Source organism: Microtus pennsylvanicus, chromosome X (genome assembly GCF_037038515.1).
Source record: "Microtus pennsylvanicus isolate mMicPen1 chromosome X, mMicPen1.hap1, whole genome shotgun sequence".
In the NCBI taxonomy this organism is placed as follows: Eukaryota; Metazoa; Chordata; class Mammalia; order Rodentia; family Cricetidae; genus Microtus; species Microtus pennsylvanicus.
The window spans coordinates 47,508,193-47,527,160 of record NC_134601.1 but is presented as its reverse complement, the minus strand read 5'-3'; the positions used below and the strand labels follow the sequence as shown (position 1 = coordinate 47,527,160).

The following is an 18,968-nucleotide window of genomic DNA, read 5'->3' as shown; positions in this document are numbered from 1 at the left end:
AAAATATCATTCAAGAAAACAGGAAGTAAAGGGCTAATAGGTCAGGGCAGTAAAGAAGTGGGATGGTGGGACAAATAGCATGCACACAAATAAAATTAAAATTGTTCAAACTAAAGCATTTTAGAGTAGACTACTTTGAGACAACAAAGCCGGCTTGAAGGGATACAATATTATGCAGGAGATGGGGCTGTGTGCTCTGTGGAGATCAAGACCAAGTAGTTCACTGCCTTGGAATTGCAATCCTCCTGCCCATGACAAAACTTGGTTTCTGCACCATACCTCTGTGATAAGGGCCTCTCATTTAGCTGCTCAGTTAGGTCTGCTTTGAGCCTCTGGGTCCATGAAGGTGATTCCTGAGATGGACTTTCCTGGCAGTAGGAGTCTTCTCTTCCACATCTCAGAACATGATGGCCTACTGTTAAGGACCTGAACAGGCTCAGAATTATCAAACAGAACAAAAGTGAAGTTGGGTAATTTCTCACCACTGTTAATGTGCAGTTCCACCACATTCCCTTAATTGTGGAAAAATTATATCAGTTCCAAGTTGGCAACCTCATGTGGCAGGTTCCTGATGAAGAGCTGGTGACTGTCACAGTGCCTTACCATCCATTGAGATTCCACTTCACCTGTTTCACTAGTCTCACAGATTGGCAGAGTCCCCCAATAAGGAGGAATATTAACCCATTCCTCTTAACCTTTCTTAACTCTCTGAGGCTTTTGTGGTGGAAATTGAGATTCAGGTTTAGATTCTGTATGGGTTGTGAAGGTGGTACTTTGACCGCGTGAGATGGTGTCTCTATCCCTCTGAAAGGAAGAGTCTTACTGTCATGGTTGTTCAAGAAAATGTCCTACAAGTTCTCCTATATTGGGGTGAAGTCCATTGGGACTAGGAATATGCTTTTCTGCACATCCTCAGAAGCAACTTCCCCTACTGCAGGCTCAGGATGTTGGACAGTTTCCTAGTCCAGCTCCATCTCTTGTTCTGGCTCTAGTTCCACAAGAGGGTTTTCCAAATGCTCCACTAAATCATTGCTGACAGTCTGATCATAGAAAGTTCCCAAATCATCAGGCATGACCTCGGGTGTCTGCTGTCTTTAGTAAGGTTCTTCTATTTCTTCTTCAGGTTCCTCCTTAGCCTCAGTGACAAAGCACCCAAGACCTCACCTTGGTATCTGAAGATGTCATTGTGAACATAGAATTTGCTGGCAACAGAGCCCTCAGGACCAAGGAGAAAGGCCTGCATAAACCTCTGCAGAACCTGATTGTTGTGGGACGATCACTCAGGCCACCATCCCATCTTTCAGAGTCATGTGAGTGTTCCCATAGTGAACCTTTGTTTGGCAGTTGGTGTAATTGTGTAACATCACTTTTTGTGGAGTTACATCTTTCCTCAGACTGTGTCTGCTGGGTTCCCTTTGGAATCCAGGCCCCTGTGGGCACAGAAAGAGTTCCTTTCATAAAATTTATGCAGCATGCCCTGGACCTGGTTCAGCAGGGTGGAGTACTGTCTCACAAACTCACACCAAAGCAGCAGGAGACTGTGCTTCTCCATAACCATCCCTTTGCTTGAATCAACCTTGCTCAGCCCTCATCAGAGCAGCTTCTTCCTGAAGTAGATGGGAACAAATACAGAGTCCCACTACTGAGAGACGTTGGAACATTCAGTTCTGAATGGCCTGTCTCCACTAAATCACTCCCCTAAGGATCAGGAAAGCCTGGAGGGTTGAGCAGCAGGTTGGGGCTAGTGCTCAGGAGGAAGTGGTGGCATCTCTCATGGGAATGTAACTTTATGTGGAGAACTGGTATAAGAACAAAAGCACATATGTTGAAAAAGTATCAGTTCATCAAAAATTAATAACAATTAGCCAGATGTGATGATCCCCACCTTTAATCCCAGCACTCAAGATGTGAGTTTGAGGCCATCCTGGTTTACAAAGTGAGTTCGATGACAGCCAGGGTTGTTGCACATAGAAACCCTCACTTGAAAAACCTAAATAAATGAATACAATAAAATAATGGTAAACTTTGTAAACTAAACTATGGATCTAAAGGGGCACCAAGTAAATGCTGCCAAAATGGATGGGATAAATAGGAAGATCTCCAATAATAGTTGGGAAAGTCAACATTTACATTTAATAATGTAAGTAAAGCCAAATGGATATTTAGGTAGGAAACAGATAACTTAAAAGAAAACTATACATCAAGTGAACCTACAATTTATTTACAGAACACTCTTTTTATGAACAGCAAAAGCAATATTTTCTCAAACATGGAAGATACTTTATGACCAACCTAAGTAAATTTTAAAATATTGCCAGCCTATATAATTTACAAATTGGAATGGCACCATAGAATGATAGAAAAAAAACTGGAAGAACACAAAAGAATAGATAATAAATAATTCATCCTTATAATTAATGAGTCAAAATAAGTGAAATATATGTATATACATTAGATACCTTATGTCATATGCAAATGAAAGTATAATTTACCAAAAATTGTGATGTTACAAAAACACCACAATAGAAATATTTATAATTTTATTTGCTTATATCAAATGGGAAGCAAGCAGGAAAAAATAAATGATGCAAAAATGAGAATGATCTCAAGTAAAAGCAGGACCTTACAATTTAAGGGATCATAAAAATAACAGAGCTGAATCTGTGTAAATTAGAGTACAAATAACTAAAACAGATATCAAGTGTAATGGCATTGTCTTGTTATCACAGCATTTGAGAAGCTGAGGACAGAGGAGGATCAACGGGTTCACATGTTCAAGTTTGTTTCCTGCTACTTAGCAAATCTGAGGCCATCTTAGGTGACATGAGACTGAGACTCAAATATATAAATAATTCAAATAATTAGTTTAGGTATGTAGAAAATAATGGATAAAAATTGTTTCTTTAAAATTAGGATGAAAAGGGGATCTTGGATAATTAAGAAAAACAGAAGAAAACCTAAATTAATAAAATCAGAAATGACCATTGTGCATTACAACATATTTTTAAAGTATTATATTATAAGAAAGTGCCTTGAACAGTTGTTTGTCGACAAATTTGATGCCACAAGTAAAAATAAATTGATAAACCTAAAAAACCAAACGAAGAGAATTATAAATACATATGAATTTGAATACAGCTAGAATAAAGGGGTTGAATTAATTTTCAAACATTTTCAATAAAATGAAAAGCTTTGAAAGAGATAACTTTAGTGTTAATTTCCCAAAATATATTTTTTAAAATATCCATGCTCCACTGTAATATATATTATATTACTAGATTTTCATATGTTGCTTTAGCTCACTGGAAAGCCTGCTCTAGAACCAAGATTAACCAGCTTTTCCCTATTTTCAGGCCAGACTTTCCCACATTTTAAAGCCAAGCCATTGTTTCAAAGTGTCCCCCAAGGCCCTTTGGACAGTGAGGACTGGGCCTCCAAGGTCTGTAATAGGGAATTGGAAAAACAGCAAAACAGCTCAAGATTAAGAACATTGTGCTTTCAAAATCAATTTAAAAGCAAATCACTTTCCGAAGGATATTAGCACTGTTTACCTAATGAATAAAAAGTGTCTATATCAAGGCTGTTTGTGCCTAGTCTTATTGTATTCTGTTATGTTGTGTTCAGTTGATATATATATGAAATGCAGGAGCAGTAGATTGGGAGAAGGAAGTTGGTGAGAACTGGAGGAGATGAGGGAGGGGAAGCTGAAGTAGGTATGTAATATGTGAGAGGAATAAATTTAAAAAGTAAAATAAGAGAGCGGATGGAAAGGGAGAGTATCGAAAGATTGTTGGAAACGGGGTGGGGGGTGAATTTCTGGGAAAGGTAGCAACGTGATGCAAAGGAAACTCCCAGGAATCTACAAGGACGACCCCAGCTAAGACTCCTAGCAATAGTGAATATATAGCCTGAACTGGGCATCTACTGTGACCAGATTGATGCCTGCCCCAATTGTCATCAGAGAGTCTTCATTCAGTATCTGATGAAAACAGATGCAGAGACCCATAACCAAACATTAGGCCAAGCTCAGGCAATCCTGCTGAAGAAAGGGATGAAGGATTGGAAGAGCAAGAAGGGCCAAGTACATCACAAGAAAGCCCATAGAAACAACTAACCTGGCTCATAGAAATTCACAGAATCTGAATGAATCATCAGGGAGCCTACATGGGTTCAACCTAGGCTCTATTCATATATGTAACAGTTGTATAATTTGGTCTGATTGTGGAAATCCTAACAATGGGAACAGGAACTGTCCCTAATGCTTTGGCTGGTTCTTGGGAATCTATTCCTCATATTGGGTGGCCTTGCTTATTCAGATACAAGGGGAGGTGCTTAGACTTACAGAAACTTGATATGCCATGCTTTCCTGATACCCATGGGAGGCCTTCCACCTAGGGAGGGGAAACTGCAATCATGACAAAAAATAAATAAATTAATTTAATTAAATTAAAAGCAAAATAAAATAAAGTGTCCCTTATGGGGAAGAGAAGCTAATCTTTCAGCCATGGGAAGCTGTTTTCATGGAGAGAAAGATCCAGTTGACTACTTCAGCATCCAATGTTGCTTTCTGGTGCATGACTGTATGCACTTGATTTGACTGTTACTACTTATTTGCTGATATTTCAGTGTGGGTTCCAAGATCTACAAAACAACTTCATTTCTGTTTTGAAGGAGGGACTCTTGAAAAGCATACACAGAGTCACATGGAATGGTAAAGGAGTGATGAGGCCCACCTTAAAAACCCAGTCCTCTGCTTCTCACCCTCGAACAAAAGAAGTAAATGCCTTTTGTATCTCACACTGAGATTACAAGGTTAAAATATAAAGATTTTGGCTCTCTTTGTATTCTCTGTTCTGCATTTTCTTGTTTACAAAGAATGTTCACTGCTCAAGGTCACTGATAGTTCAGTAGACCCTGGCTAAAATGTAAAACTTTAACTCCCAAACTCTGAAAGACCATAGTAAGAAAAAGTTGTAAGAATATAAGCAGTGAGGAGGCTGGCCTGAGGCTTAAAATAATGAAAAGTTGGCTTGGCAGTTTAATAATATATTTATAGGTAATCTTAATTTTTTTATCTTATGCCAAGGATATAATTTTGTTTCAAATATTGTCTAAGGAAATAAACAGAAAAGTGTAAATAAACTTGAAAATAATATTAAAAGGGTAAGAGGACAAATTTTTAGTCAAAAGTGTTAAAAGAAAATGTTTTTGAAAAGATGTATTTTATAGAACAATAACAAAAATACCTTATAGCTAAATAACCTCACAATGTCTGAGGAAGATACACAAGGATACTTAAGGATGAGTTTTAGAGGTGGTATATGTTTGATGATTAAATGTTATTAATATTCTCAAAATTTTTGATGTACTAATGTTAGCATTTGTGAGAACTGTCATGGAAAATGCAATTAAATCTAATTAAGAAAACATTATGTTTTACTGACTTTGTTAGGTTTCATACATTTGATGTTACTAGTTTTTAATAAAATCAGGATTTATTTAAAAGTTTTTGGTCCAATCATTATTCAAGTACTATTAGAGATTAAAATTACAAGAATGGTAAATCTTTTCCTCTGGGAATTTAGCAACAGATCCTTAGAAGTCTATACCAATGAGGATAAGAGAATCCAAAAGGACTACTGATATTTTAGCCCTCCTTAGCTCAGCCAGGAGATGATGGAACTCCCCTGGTAAGTCATTTGTCTTCTTTATTAGACAGGTCATAGAGTCACTGGAGATTCAACTCTAGCCAGTACACATCCTGTGGGAAGAAGATTCAATAGACAGGGACAACTTTCCCATACTGCCTAAGGAAGTTTTGTGTACAGCAGGCCCCTCAGGCATCCCTACAGATAACAAGGCAGAGGAAAAGTTAAAGGAGCCAAGGGAATTATCTTAAATCCTTAGGAGTAATCCCTAAGGAATCTCAGCTGACTAAAGTAAAAGTTTATCTGTGGTCACCTTCAGGGTCTTGAACACCCAAAAGGAATGCATAAACAAGGAAATAGCTGCCATTCACATAGCCTACTTTAGTTAGTTTAAAAGGGACAGTTTATTAACTTGAATAAAAATTCTAACTGCTTTAACTTCTCAAAGATTAAACCCTACTTTCTGAAAAGGAACAAAAATGAAAACAAAGAAAGAGCAACTCAATCCCTAAACAATGTAAATCTTTATACTTTCTCTGCACAGCATACCCTGAATATTACCGTCAGATATGTGCCCCTGAGTCCCCTCACACTCTCATTACAAAGCCGTGTTTGAGCACTTTCTGTCCCCTTAACTGACAAATCTGTGTTGTTTCTTCCACAGTTGAACAAATTATTCCTGAGGCTACTCTAGAAGTCAGATCAGTGAGACTTTCCAGGCAACAAAATTAGCTGTTTCTCATATCACCAAGCCTAGTGCCTTTCTTGCCGTTTTAACTTTGTTTTAGTTCTTTGGTCCTTGGATTGACATTTTCTCAACTTCAGGCCCTAAACGTTGAAATAATACTGACTAAGGGTTGCCAACACTTGACCATCATTACCACCTTTTCCAACCAAAAAGCTCTGGATATCCCCATGTAAGGAAGTAATGTCTTTTACCTGTCTTTCTTTAGTGTGCCTCCTAGGGAAGGATATATCCAGCCCCTTCATCAAGAGTAGTCATCATCTCAAGGCTTCCAAAATTGGGCCCTAAATACTTGGAATGGGAAATACTCTGATAAAAAACAAATGTGTAAGTTAAAACAAATACATAAACGTTTCAGGCTGTTCAATCAACAAGATGACTAAACTGAAGAAGACAAATCAAAGGTCTCACTGCTGCAAAAGCACCAAACTAACCAGTAAAAGTAGGTCTCTAAGGAAAAAGCCACACCTTTACAGTTAACAAATATGTGATTGCATTTAGCTGTAAATGGATTAAATAGACTTATCCTGTGTTATAATAGATATGAAAATGACCTGACAAGACACATGGATGATTTAAGTGTCTAGTGTAATATATAAATAAATGATAAGGTATCACATGCTGCTCGAGTTAACTGTAGAGCTGACTGTACAATGGAGTTTCCTCTCCTCAATTTCAGACTGAAATATTTTTAAGTCCCTTCCAAGGCACTTTGTCCGAGGATAAAGCTGGTTTGTAAGAGGAATAGAGAATAAGAATAAAATAGTCGAGTATAAACAAAACAATACAAGAATGTATTAAAGACAGTTAAAAATTAAATCTTTTCCAAGAAATGTTTCTATTTATCTCATGGTTTGAAAAAAAATTAGACGCTGAAAACTTATCGTTGGGAGGCTGAGCCACAAAAAGGAAGTTCAATTCAGAACTCCAGCATACTCTTCAGTTTCCTCAGTTTGTTCTGCTGGGTGATCGTAAAAGCAACCTATTTGATGATGTTGTCTAGAAGCTGTTCTTTTACTTGGAAGCCTAACCCCAGGGGACGTTCTGGAACATTCTGTTTCACTGCAACTGACTCTCTATATGCAGCACCAGACAGTAATTTGATGCATATATGTGCAATTTGCTTTTAAATAGTCTTCTTTTATATTCAGCATTCAAATACAGAAAGCAGATGGAGGTCAAAAGGACAAGATAAGAAATGATGTGTTTGTCTACTTTCCAAAAGTGATGGCTTCTAGTTAATTTTGCTTTTACATTACAGATTTCACTTGTGGCAAGCTATCAGCTTTCAAGCAAGCTGGCTAACTGAGGAAAATCCAGCAATTTCTTCTTTGTGTTTTTGGCATTATCACAAGGTATCTGATTTTAAAATAAGCAGGGAAAGGATTAAAGGTTGATTAAATCTTATTGGAAATGTGCAGTGTGAATCCTCAAGAGCCTTTTATTGTAATACAGAGCAATTTATTTCAAAATATTTTATTCTAATATACTTAAGAGTAATGAATAATAGGCATTGTAAGTTGAGAATGGAAATAGAAATATTCCATAATACCATAGAAAAGGCTAGCTTTAACACATCTGATGCCTTATTACTATAAGGAAAATATAATAGATGGAAATTAATGTTTTTTAGAGTATTTGGAGAAATTTAATCTTTTTCATGTATTTATGGAAATGTATCTGCAAGCTTCAATGGGAATTCAGGTTGTGTAACTATATATATTTCACTTAAAGGCAGTCCTGAGGATATTATGTTATTTGTAGAATGAGCCCCTGAAACATCCACAATTTTTATGTGGTATTTATAGGAGTATCTGTTATCTTACAGTACAAGAGAAAATTAAATATTTTCCCCATTGTCAACATTTACTTTTCAGAATTAAATTTTATTTATTATTGTTCAATTGTTCTTGGATTATGAAAGTTACAGTTTATGTCTCTAAGAAATAGTCACTGAGATGTAGGTGATTTATTGGGAAGTGCTCTGGGAACTATCATCCATGATTGAGTAGTAGGAAAGAAGACTGAAAAGTGGGAAGATTTGGACTGTCAAAAATTCTCAACATCCAGTTTTGCCAGCACAATTTGTTGAAGATGCTCTCTTTTTTCCATTGTATACTTTTAGCTCCTTTATCGAAAATCAGGTGTTCATAGGTTTGTGGGTTAATGTCAGGGTCTTCTATTCGATTCCATTGGTCGACTTCTCTGTTTTTATGCCAATAACAAGCTGTTTTCAATACTGTAGCTCTGTAGTAGAGTTTGAAGTCAGGGATGGTAATACCTCCAGACGATCCTTTGTTGTATAAGATTGCTTTGGCTATCCTGGGTTTTTTGTTTTTCCATATAAAGTTGATTATTGTCTTCTCCAGATCTGTGAAGAATTTTGATGGGATTTTGATGGGGATTGCATTGAATCTATAGATTGCTTTTGGTAGAATTGCCATTTTTACTATGTTGATCCTCCCAATCCAGGAGCAAGGAAGATCTTTCCATTTTCTGGTGTCCTCTTCAATTTCTTTCTTCAAAGACTTAAAGTTCTTGTCAAATAGAGTGAGCTAAGCCAGACCCAAAAAGAGGAACATGGGATGTACTCACTCATATTTGGTTTCTAGCCATAAACCAAGGACATTGAGCTTATAATTAGTGATCCTAGAGAAGCTAAATAAGGAGAACCCAAAGAAAAACATATAGGCATCCTCCTGAATATTAACCTTCAGCAAGCGATGAAAGGAGACAGAGACAGAGACCCAAATTGGAGCACAGGACTGAAATCTCAAGGTCCAAATCAGGAGCAGAAGGAGAGAGAGCACGAGCATGGAACTCAGGACCGGGAGGGGTGCACCCACACACTGAAACAATGGGGATGTTCTATTGGGAACTCACCAAGGCCAGCTGGCCTGGGTCTGGAAAAGCATGGGATAAAACCGGACTCTCTGAACATAGCGGACAATGAGGACTACTGAGAACTCAAGAACAATGGCAATGGGTTTCTGATCCTACTGCACGCACTGGCTTTGTGGGAGCCTAGGCAGGTTGGATGCTCAACTTACTAGACCTGGATGGAGGTGGGGGTTCCTTGGACTTCCCACAGGTCAGGGAACCCTGATTGCTTTTTGGGCTGGGGGGAGACTTAATTGGGGGAGGGGGAGGGAAATGGGAGGCGGTGGCGGGGAAGAGACAGAAATCTTTAATAAATAAATAAATTAAAAAAAAAAGAAATCAAGAACAAAAAAAAATAAAATAAAATGGTTCGAGAAAAAAAAAATTCTCAACAGAGGATGTCCTCCATCTAACCAAGCACTCTTTCAGTGTAATATACTTAACAGGCATACAAATGGAGGGCAGGTTCTTCATTTTTTGTGATAATTTTATCAACCAGATATTAAGTGCTAGAGGTACTCAAAAATTCATGTAATTTTGGTTAGCTTGATCCATAAAATTGTCTACACTCCTTCAAAAAAGAGTAATATGCTTGTGGTCATTTAACAACATTCATATTTGCATAGTTAATGAATATTTTGGGATAATAGTTTAAGGCCATGATTATAACAATTTAAAAACAAAATCAGTGAATGTTTTAGAGTTTGAGGAAAACCAAAATAATGGGACAGGCAAGTCGTAAATATTAGTAAGTGGTGGGAAGAATGAGCTAGATAAAAGGAAGAGAAATGGATAAACTTAGTTCCAAGAAGACAAGCAGGCTCAATGATAGAGGTCTTCAATCATCTCTATTGTGAAGAGTATAAATCCTTTAGTGAAAAGATTGAGTATATGTTTAAGAATGTGTAGGATTCTGACATGTCTCCAAAGAAGAGAGAGAAAGAAGGGAGGAATAGGAAAATTAGACTGTGTTAGAAATCAGAAAAGTGAGCAAGCAGAACAGTGAAGTGCTGTAAGCATCCACTCATTAAGGGCGTGATATTCCTCCCATATTATTAACTTGTTTTCAGCTCTATCACATTTTTTCGAGGTGATGTCTGAACAGTTGACTGACAAGCTTGTCTGGTTTAATTCTTTTTTTTATTTTTTTTAATTTATTTATTTATTAAGGATTTCTGCCTCCTCCCCGCAACCGCCTCCCATTTCCCTCCCCCTCCCCCGATCAAGTCACCCTCCCTCATCTGCTCGAAGAGCAATCAGGGTTCCCTGACCTGTGGGAAGCCCAAGGACCGCCCACCTCTATCCAGGTCTCCAAACTGCCTAGGCTCCCCCAAAGCCAGTAAGTGCAGTAGGATCAAAAACCCACTGCGATTTTTCTTGAGTTCCCATTCTTTCTCATTGTCCGCTATGTTCAGCTAGTCCGGATTTATCCCATGCTTTTTCAGACCCAGGCCAGCTGGCCTTGGTGAGTTCCCGATAGAACACCCCATTGTCTCAGTGTGTGGGTGCGCCCCTCGCGGTCCTGAGTTCCTTGCTCATGCTCCGTCTCCTTCTGCTCCTGATTTGGACCTTGAGATTTCTGTCCCGTGCTCCTCTGTCTCTGTCTCCTTTCATCGCCTGATGAAGGTTAATATTCATGAGGATGCCTATGTGTTTGTCTTTGGGTTCACCTTCTTACTTAGCTTCTCTAGGAACATGCATTATAAGCTCAATGTCCTTTATTTATGGCTAGAAACCAAATATGAGTGAGTACATCCCATGTTCCTCATTTTGGGTCTGGCTTACCTCACTCAGGATAGTGTTTTCTATTTCCATCCATTTGTATGCAAAATTCAAGAAGTCCTTGTTTTTTACTGCTGAGTAATACTCTAATATGTATATATTCCATACTTTCTTCATCCATTCTTCCATTGAAGGGCATCTAGGTTGTTTCCAGGTTCTGGCTATTACAAACAATGCTGCCATGAACATAGTTGAGCATATACTTTTGTTGTATGATAGGTTTAATTCTTAAGAGAGAGAGGGAAAGTATGTTTGTAATTTTATATTTTGGGCAGTTTATAATATCATGTTTCTACTGGTGTCAGATGGAGAACTCCTATTTTATTACTTTAACCAGCAGTAAGCAACCTTCTCCATTAGGCCCCCCAAATCCTAATATCTCTCTTTCCTCCCTTCTTATGGCATGCTATATCTTGAGAAGCAAGAGAAAGAGAAAAGGATATTCAAAAGGCAAGTAGACCAACAGAACCTTATGATCATTCACATATGGACTGCCTAGGTGTAGCCTTCCTTGGAAGGAAAAAAAAAGATATCTCATTGACATGATAGCAAAAGAAAAATAAGAAAATAGTGCTTATGACTGAGTAAGCTTGAGTGATTAGTTAAGAGAAATCTCTCCTAGAAGATATCATCTAACCTTAAATTTAATGGCAGGGTAGTTCATATAACAATAAGATAGATAAGTTCAAGAATATTAAACAGTTGAAGTAATAAGACCCAGAGTCAGGTATGACCTCGGTAACAGAAATAAAAAAGGGGGGGACAAGTACAGATAAGCAAGGAAACATTCTGAAAATCAAGGCAAAGACATATACAGTTTTTATGAGAGTCAGCATAAGTTTTTCTGGATTTAATACTAAAGCTTATATATCTATGGTAATCTTTAAGTATAGTGTAATAAATATGATAATAGAGGTATCTGGGAAATAATTAAAAATAAAACTTAGTATTGGAGTTGAGGGTATGCTAAATTAATGTTAATTTTGAAAATATGAGAAAGAGTTAAGTCAATATTTTAGCCAACATGTGGAAAAGGGAATTTTCTTCATAACATTTCTCATGAAATAGAGCTACTGTGTCTCTTATCTGTCACTTTTCATTATGAACATAATGCTCAGAAAACAGAAACACTGTTTTCTCAATGGTTTCACAAAAGACATGGCTATTTTCCTCAGAAATACTATTCTCTTAATACATGTTTGGAAAATGAATACATTAATAATTGCCATTAACCTTCTGTCTCATTAGGCTATACATTTATCAGAACTATAGAATGCACCTTTAGTTGAAATTCTTTATCTACCCAAAGATATGAACATGTATGTGTGTGAATTAAGGAGGCAAGATAAGGAACTCCTAAAACTGGATTTACACATAGCTGTGATCTGGCATATGAGTGCTGGATATTACACTCAAGTCCTCTGAAAGAGCATTGATGTTTCTACTTCCTGAGAAAACTCCCAAACCACTTCTTAATATCATTATTTAATTATGTTCTTTACTACAAAACAACTATATTGTCTCTTTATTAAAGAGATTTTGGGGTTTGTATAAGGAGGGGATACACAGTGAAAGTGATAATTGTATAGAAACAAAATTCAATCAAATCGTTCCAAGATGCTAGACTAGAAAAGAGTATAAATGTAATTGAGAGTGAGATATTTTGGAGACAAATCTCCAGTTTAAAAAATTTAATATTTTTTAATATATAAAACTTCCATTAGTTACATAGGCATTGGTGGCACATGTCTTTAATTCCAACACTCAGGAAGCAGAGGCAGGCAGATCTCTGTGAGTTTCAGGCCAGCCTGGTCTACAAGTGCTAGTTCCAGGATAGGCTCCAAAGACTCAGAAAAACCCTTTCTCAAAAAACCAAAAAAAAAATCTTCTATTAGTTTTTCCTAAGAAAAATAAATATATAAGCATCCTATACCTTTGTCTTAAATGTTGTTTTCACTTGTCCCTCTTCCAAAGAACAAACTAGGGTTTCTTGGAGAAAAGAATGTGAGAGAGGAGGACAGGAAAAACATAAGATGAAACAGAAAGAAATGTTGTGCCAGAAAATAATTTGTTTTTAATGTAAAAGTGATGACTCAATAAGGATAGACTCTATCCCAAACAGACTGTCATGGAAGAGACATGGGAAAATATGAGTACTCAAATCAATAATAATAGCTAGATGATGTGGGAGTCCCCTTGGCCTGTTGATAAGGCAGAGCTTAGGTAGGCAGGGAAGACAGAACTGAATGCTGAGAGAAAGAAGGACAGAATGAGAGAGATGCCATGGATCCGCTAGAGACAAATGCTGGGTATTTTGCCTGGTAAGCCACTGCCATATGACGATACACAGATTAAGAGAAATGGCTTAAATTACTATAAGAGTGTAGTAGAAGGAGCTGGGCTCCTTGTTTGTCCCGGCTGCCTGGCTAGCTTATACCCGAAATAACCACACAGAAATTGTATTAATTAAATCACTGCCTGGCCCATTATTTCTAGCCTCTTATTGGCTAACTCTCACATATTAGTTTAACCCATCTCCATTAACGTGTATCACCACTTGACTATGGCTTACCGGCATAAGTCTAACCAGCATCTGTCTTGGGCAGGAGAACCATGACATCTGCCACTCTGCCCTTCTTCCCAGAATTCTGTTCAGTCTTCCCCACCTACCTGAGATCCTCCCTATCAACTTGGCTAAGGCAGTTTCTTTAATAACCAATGAAAGCAACACAAATACAGAACGACCTCCTACACCGTAAGGGTTAGACAATAAGAAACTAGAGCTAATGGGCCAAGCAGTGATTTAATTAATCCAGTTTCTGTGTGCTTATTTCCGGGCTAAGCTAGCTGGGCAGCCAGGATGAACAAACAAGCCCCTCCCTGCTACAGATAAGTAAACAAATGTGTTAAATAGATTAAATATTAAATCCATAATCCATGGCAACACCACATATTAGTTTTATCATGGTGACAATGCTAACATAGCCAACTCAAAGAAGGGTTTATTTTTGGGTTTGGTTTCAAGATAAACTATGGCAGTGAAACCATGGCTTCAGGAACTTAAATTTTAGTTAAGTAGCAGAGAGAGATGATAAACACTTCTTGTCAGTTCCTTTTCTTCTTTTAGCTTAGCCTTGGAACCCAGACCATGGAAATATTCTGCAATTTTTATGAATGGGGATTCTTATGATGTCAAAAACCTGATCTAAAAAATATTTCACAGATATCCCTGAAGATATTTGATTCTAACTTCTTTCATATGGGCAAATGTAGATTAGCTTTTGCACATAGAGAATTAATGTATAAGACAAGAAGGAAAGGAGGAAAGGAGGGGTGAAAGGAGGAAGAAAGAGAAAGGAAGAAGAAAATGGTGTGCACAACTGAATGATAACAAATAAATTTAGAAGAACGGTGAATTGCAAATTTACCAGACATCAGTAAGAGTAATAATGTAGGCACAAAATTTAGTGTGTACCCAAACTATTGGGTGAATGCATAATTAAAACAAGAGTATGTGCAATATAATAATATTATTATAAAATATCTTAAATATGCCATGAATGTCACTGTCACTTGAATCATATTATCAGCATTAGCATCACAAGGTGAATAATAAACGGAAAATTCTGTTTCCTCAATACTATGTTCTAAAATATTGATAACACTGTCACTTCTATCATATTAGTTCCAAAAATTGTTTGACATAAATCTCACCAGAGATAAACATGGGACAAACAAAACCAGCCTGGTTAGTCACATAAATTTTCAAGTTCAAAATATTTAAGGTCAAGGGAGATAAATAACGATTGAGGAGATGCTATAGCTTGATGTAGATTTTTAAAAATTTGTATGTATTCCTGTATTAGAGAACTCTAGAGAAACAGAACTTGCAGAATGACTATATATTATGTAATAGAATATATTAGATTATCTACATTACTTATGCTGTGTTGACTAAAAATGGCTTCCTTTGGACTAGAAGCAATGAGAGTCTAGTAGCTTCTCAGTCTATGAGACTATATATTTCAGGAGTTTCAATTTGACAATAAAGACAAACCTAAAGGATTCTTGGGAAAAAATATATGTTCATTGCATGATAGAAGGTGAAAGAAACTTAGCACTTGTAGCAGCAAGGTTGTTCAGGTGTACCAAAATCTTAAATAAATGGTCCATCAAGAAGCAAACGTGTTAAAGCAGGCAGCAATACTTTTGCTTTATAGATTTTTACATATGAGCCATTGCCAGAGAGTGCTATCTAATTTGTCAGATGGTCTTTCCCTCTCAGTTACTTTTTCCTAGAAATATTCTCACAGACCCACCCAGAGGAGTGACTCACAGTTTATTTCACATTTAAATAAGTTCACAAACAAGAGTAATAATCAAGGTCTAATATCCTTTGGTGTCATCCTTAATAAGCTCATGCTTAGGTAATAATGTGGATGAGACTTCATGTGTGTAGGTTCTGATGTTATTTGGAAACACAATTTCATAGGAAATTCCATGATCCCTTGCCTTTTACAAACTTTCTGCTGCCTTTTCTTCAATGTTCACTGAGCCTTAAGAACAGAAGCTGTTTTGTAGATGTATCTATTGGAACTAGGCTTCATAACTCTGCAGTTCTTTTGGTTTTAGTTTTCTGTAGTGGTCTCTGTTGTAAAGAGAAGTTTCTTGATACAGTGCAGACTACAGTCATCTGTGTGAACATGGACAAATGTTTATAGATTGTTGGTTGGGATTATGCTGGTTTAGTAAATTAGGGTTTGCCTTCTTGATTTTGTTAAGATTTTGCTCAAATATTCTTTTTAACTGCTAACTAGTTTTATTTCTCCATCATATTTAAATATAGTTGATTATTTGCATTCTTCATATAAATGTTCAACTGAACAAAATTTCCATACTATACGCAATGGTTATATTTTTTTAAAATTATAGTGTATTTAACTGTGTCACTTCTACACACATGCAAAAGAACCCAGTGATAACCAGTATTTTTGGTGACCATTTAGCTGTTTTTCGAACCCCTTTCCTAACATTTTTAGTGGCCTGATAAATTATACAAACATAAGGAAGATACAGGTTAGTTCATAAAAAATGAAGAAGAACAAGAATGAACTTTTAGAGCTTAATGCTGTATTAGGTGTACTAAAAATCGAATGGACATATTTAAAGATAAAAAGATTAAATACCCCTTAAAATTGAACAACAATGACATTCTCTGGGGAGCCAATGTTGGCCTTCCAAGAATAAAACTACAGGTGACCCCCACAAACACACACAGAAGGATCTTTAGTGGGTTCTGGAGATTAAATGACAAATATTTGAAATGCAAAGCAATTTTCATGCCTGGACAATCCTTATTTTTTATATGAATATTTCTGTAGCATTTCTTTTAAAATATTTCTTTAATTGTTTAATTTATAACATTATTACATAATTTTATCTTTCCATTTCTTCCCTCCAAACCTCCCTATGTATTGTCCCTTTTTCTCTTTCAAATTCCTGGCCTCCTTTTTTCATTTTTAGGGTTGAACATTTTTAAATGGATAACCAACTAGGGCATTTTTCATAGGCAAAAACTATTTCTCCTAATTTCAGCATTCTATGTTTTCTGTAGTTCATTGCGTAGATTGAACCTCATAGGATTTCCTCCCTCCACTTTAGCATGTCTACCATTTTATTCTTTTTAGCACATGTATGCTGGTGAGACTTAATGGGTGTAACTTATGTCAAGAAACAATCTCATGGGAAACTGTAGTGGTATTTCATTTGTATTCTAATAAATAATGCTTGCCTGAAGATCAGAAAACTAAAACAGTCACACTGGTAAGCCTTACAGACAAGGCAGTTGTGGCACACATTTTTAATCTAAGCCACAATGACGCGAACCTTTAATCCCAGTAGCCACACTAGTTTGCCAGGTGGTTGTGGTACACATCTTTAATCTCAAAACTGGAGAAGATTATGAATGGGAGGAGACAGCTCTCAATCTCAGTCTCATTCTAAGGTTTCTTGGAGGCAGAATCACGACTTTTGGACTGACTTCAAGTTAAGAACCAGTGGCTGGCTGCTTTGCTTTTCTAGTCTTCAGGTTGAACCCCGAAAGCTGTCTCTGAGTTTTTATTAATAGTGCTTCAGCAAACTCTCTGGTTCTTTAGTTTTTACAATCTTTCTGCCCCCTCTTCTGCAATGTTCCTTGTGCCCTAGATGCAGGAGTTCTGTAGTATATTTACCATGTGTGACTAGGCTCTATAACTCTGTGTTTTAATTGGTTGTAGTTTTCTGTAATGTTTTCCATCTGCTGCGAAGAGAAGTTTTGTTTTCTTTTCTTTTTAAAGAAGTTCGCTTGGTGAGAAATGAGGAATACAGTTACCTGTGGGTATCAAAATATTTAGAGTACAATTGGGGATAGGGTATGCTTGTTTATTAAAGTGGTGGTTGTAAGTTCTCCTCCAAGATCAATGAATTCACTAACTCTGAGTAGTTTGTTAGGTTTTCAGTACCAGAGATGATTTCCCTTTTTTAAAGTGATATACAATATAATTATAGAGCAGGTGCTTACAACCAAGTTATATATACAAACTTTTAATGCATTCTTCAATTGTTGTGCCAAGTTGATCATTGTTGTGGTTCATAGTCATCATATTTATAAATATGGACTATCAGGTTTTCACCTACATAGGCACCCAAACCAAGACATAAATCATTTTATAAGTTAATGAGAGGGGGGCTCTAATTACTAACAATGAAAGATGCAAAAGAAAGAATATAAAATAACAGTAGGGATGCTTAAAATGGTCAAAAGGAATTGTCATATTAACTATCAACTTTAAAAAAGAACTATAACACAAATAAGTCTATGTATAAATATACATACATAGTTTTTACTGAAACTCTCTCATTTAGACTGTCAATTTTCCCTCCAAAATCCAAATATCATCCAGCAAAACCCCAACGCTAGTCATGAGAAGCTCTCTTTTGAGTTCAAGGCTGTCCAAGAGACTGCCAAAATATTACAGTTTATTGATATTGTCCTTGGTTTCCTCAGATGTAGAAGATAAGCTCTAGTTTATGAAGACACCATTTACTTCAGGAAAAGGGCCAAGAGGCCCCTGAGCTAGAACTAATCTGAAAGCCTCCTTCATGAGAAATAGCTTTCATGGCACCAGAAGAAACCATGCAAGCATCCCTTTCATTTTTAAATAATTTTCCAGGAGATTGTTCAGAAAAAAAATAAAAATAAATAAACCATTAATTTATGAATTTATGGTAAGGGGATAAATGATTTTCATGTAAAGAGTCATCAGTAGAACAAGTGGTATGAATGGAATATGACCCAGAAAAGTAAGGCCCTGGAAGCAATACTTTTAAGAGGAAATTCTAATAGCATATTTATAATTCATTGTGTCACTCGCTACAGAAGAGTTGGTTGAGTAGAAAAGAAAGACTACTTTTAAAGCTTCTAAAAAAACATCCTCAAAATTCTAATAATAAATTTTCACAAGGTACAAATCAATTGAGCAACTAGGGCACACTTCTGTTTGAAATATTCTCCTGGTAGTGGAACATGCTAGCACTGAGCAGTACAATGTAATCATTATACTCCATGAGCACATGAGTAAAAACTGCTATTTATATGCCCATTTTCCTTTAAAAATTCTAAGGAATCTGAAAGCGCATATTAATAGTGTCTCTAGAACAGTGTGGTGAAAGGGAAGATACTTAGCCTCTAGTTTCAGACTTGTATTCCAGCACATTAATACCTGTAACAGGTTACAACAAAACTGAATTATAAACTTGCCTCAAGATTTAGTAGGTAACTAGCGCATGGGACTTCGTTTTAAGATAGGAGTTGCTGGATTCTATGTTCTGTAGGTTCATGGCATGCTATATTATGGTACTGGTAACACTGGGCA

General features: G+C 36.6%; 1 pseudogene; it reads right to left on the bottom strand.

Annotated features, from left to right (window-relative positions):
• Nucleotides 1-220: 220 nt before the first annotated feature.
• Nucleotides 221-1,558, bottom strand: LOC142841576 (ras GTPase-activating protein-binding protein 1 pseudogene; annotated as a pseudogene).
• Nucleotides 1,559-18,968: the final 17,410 nt, after the last annotated feature.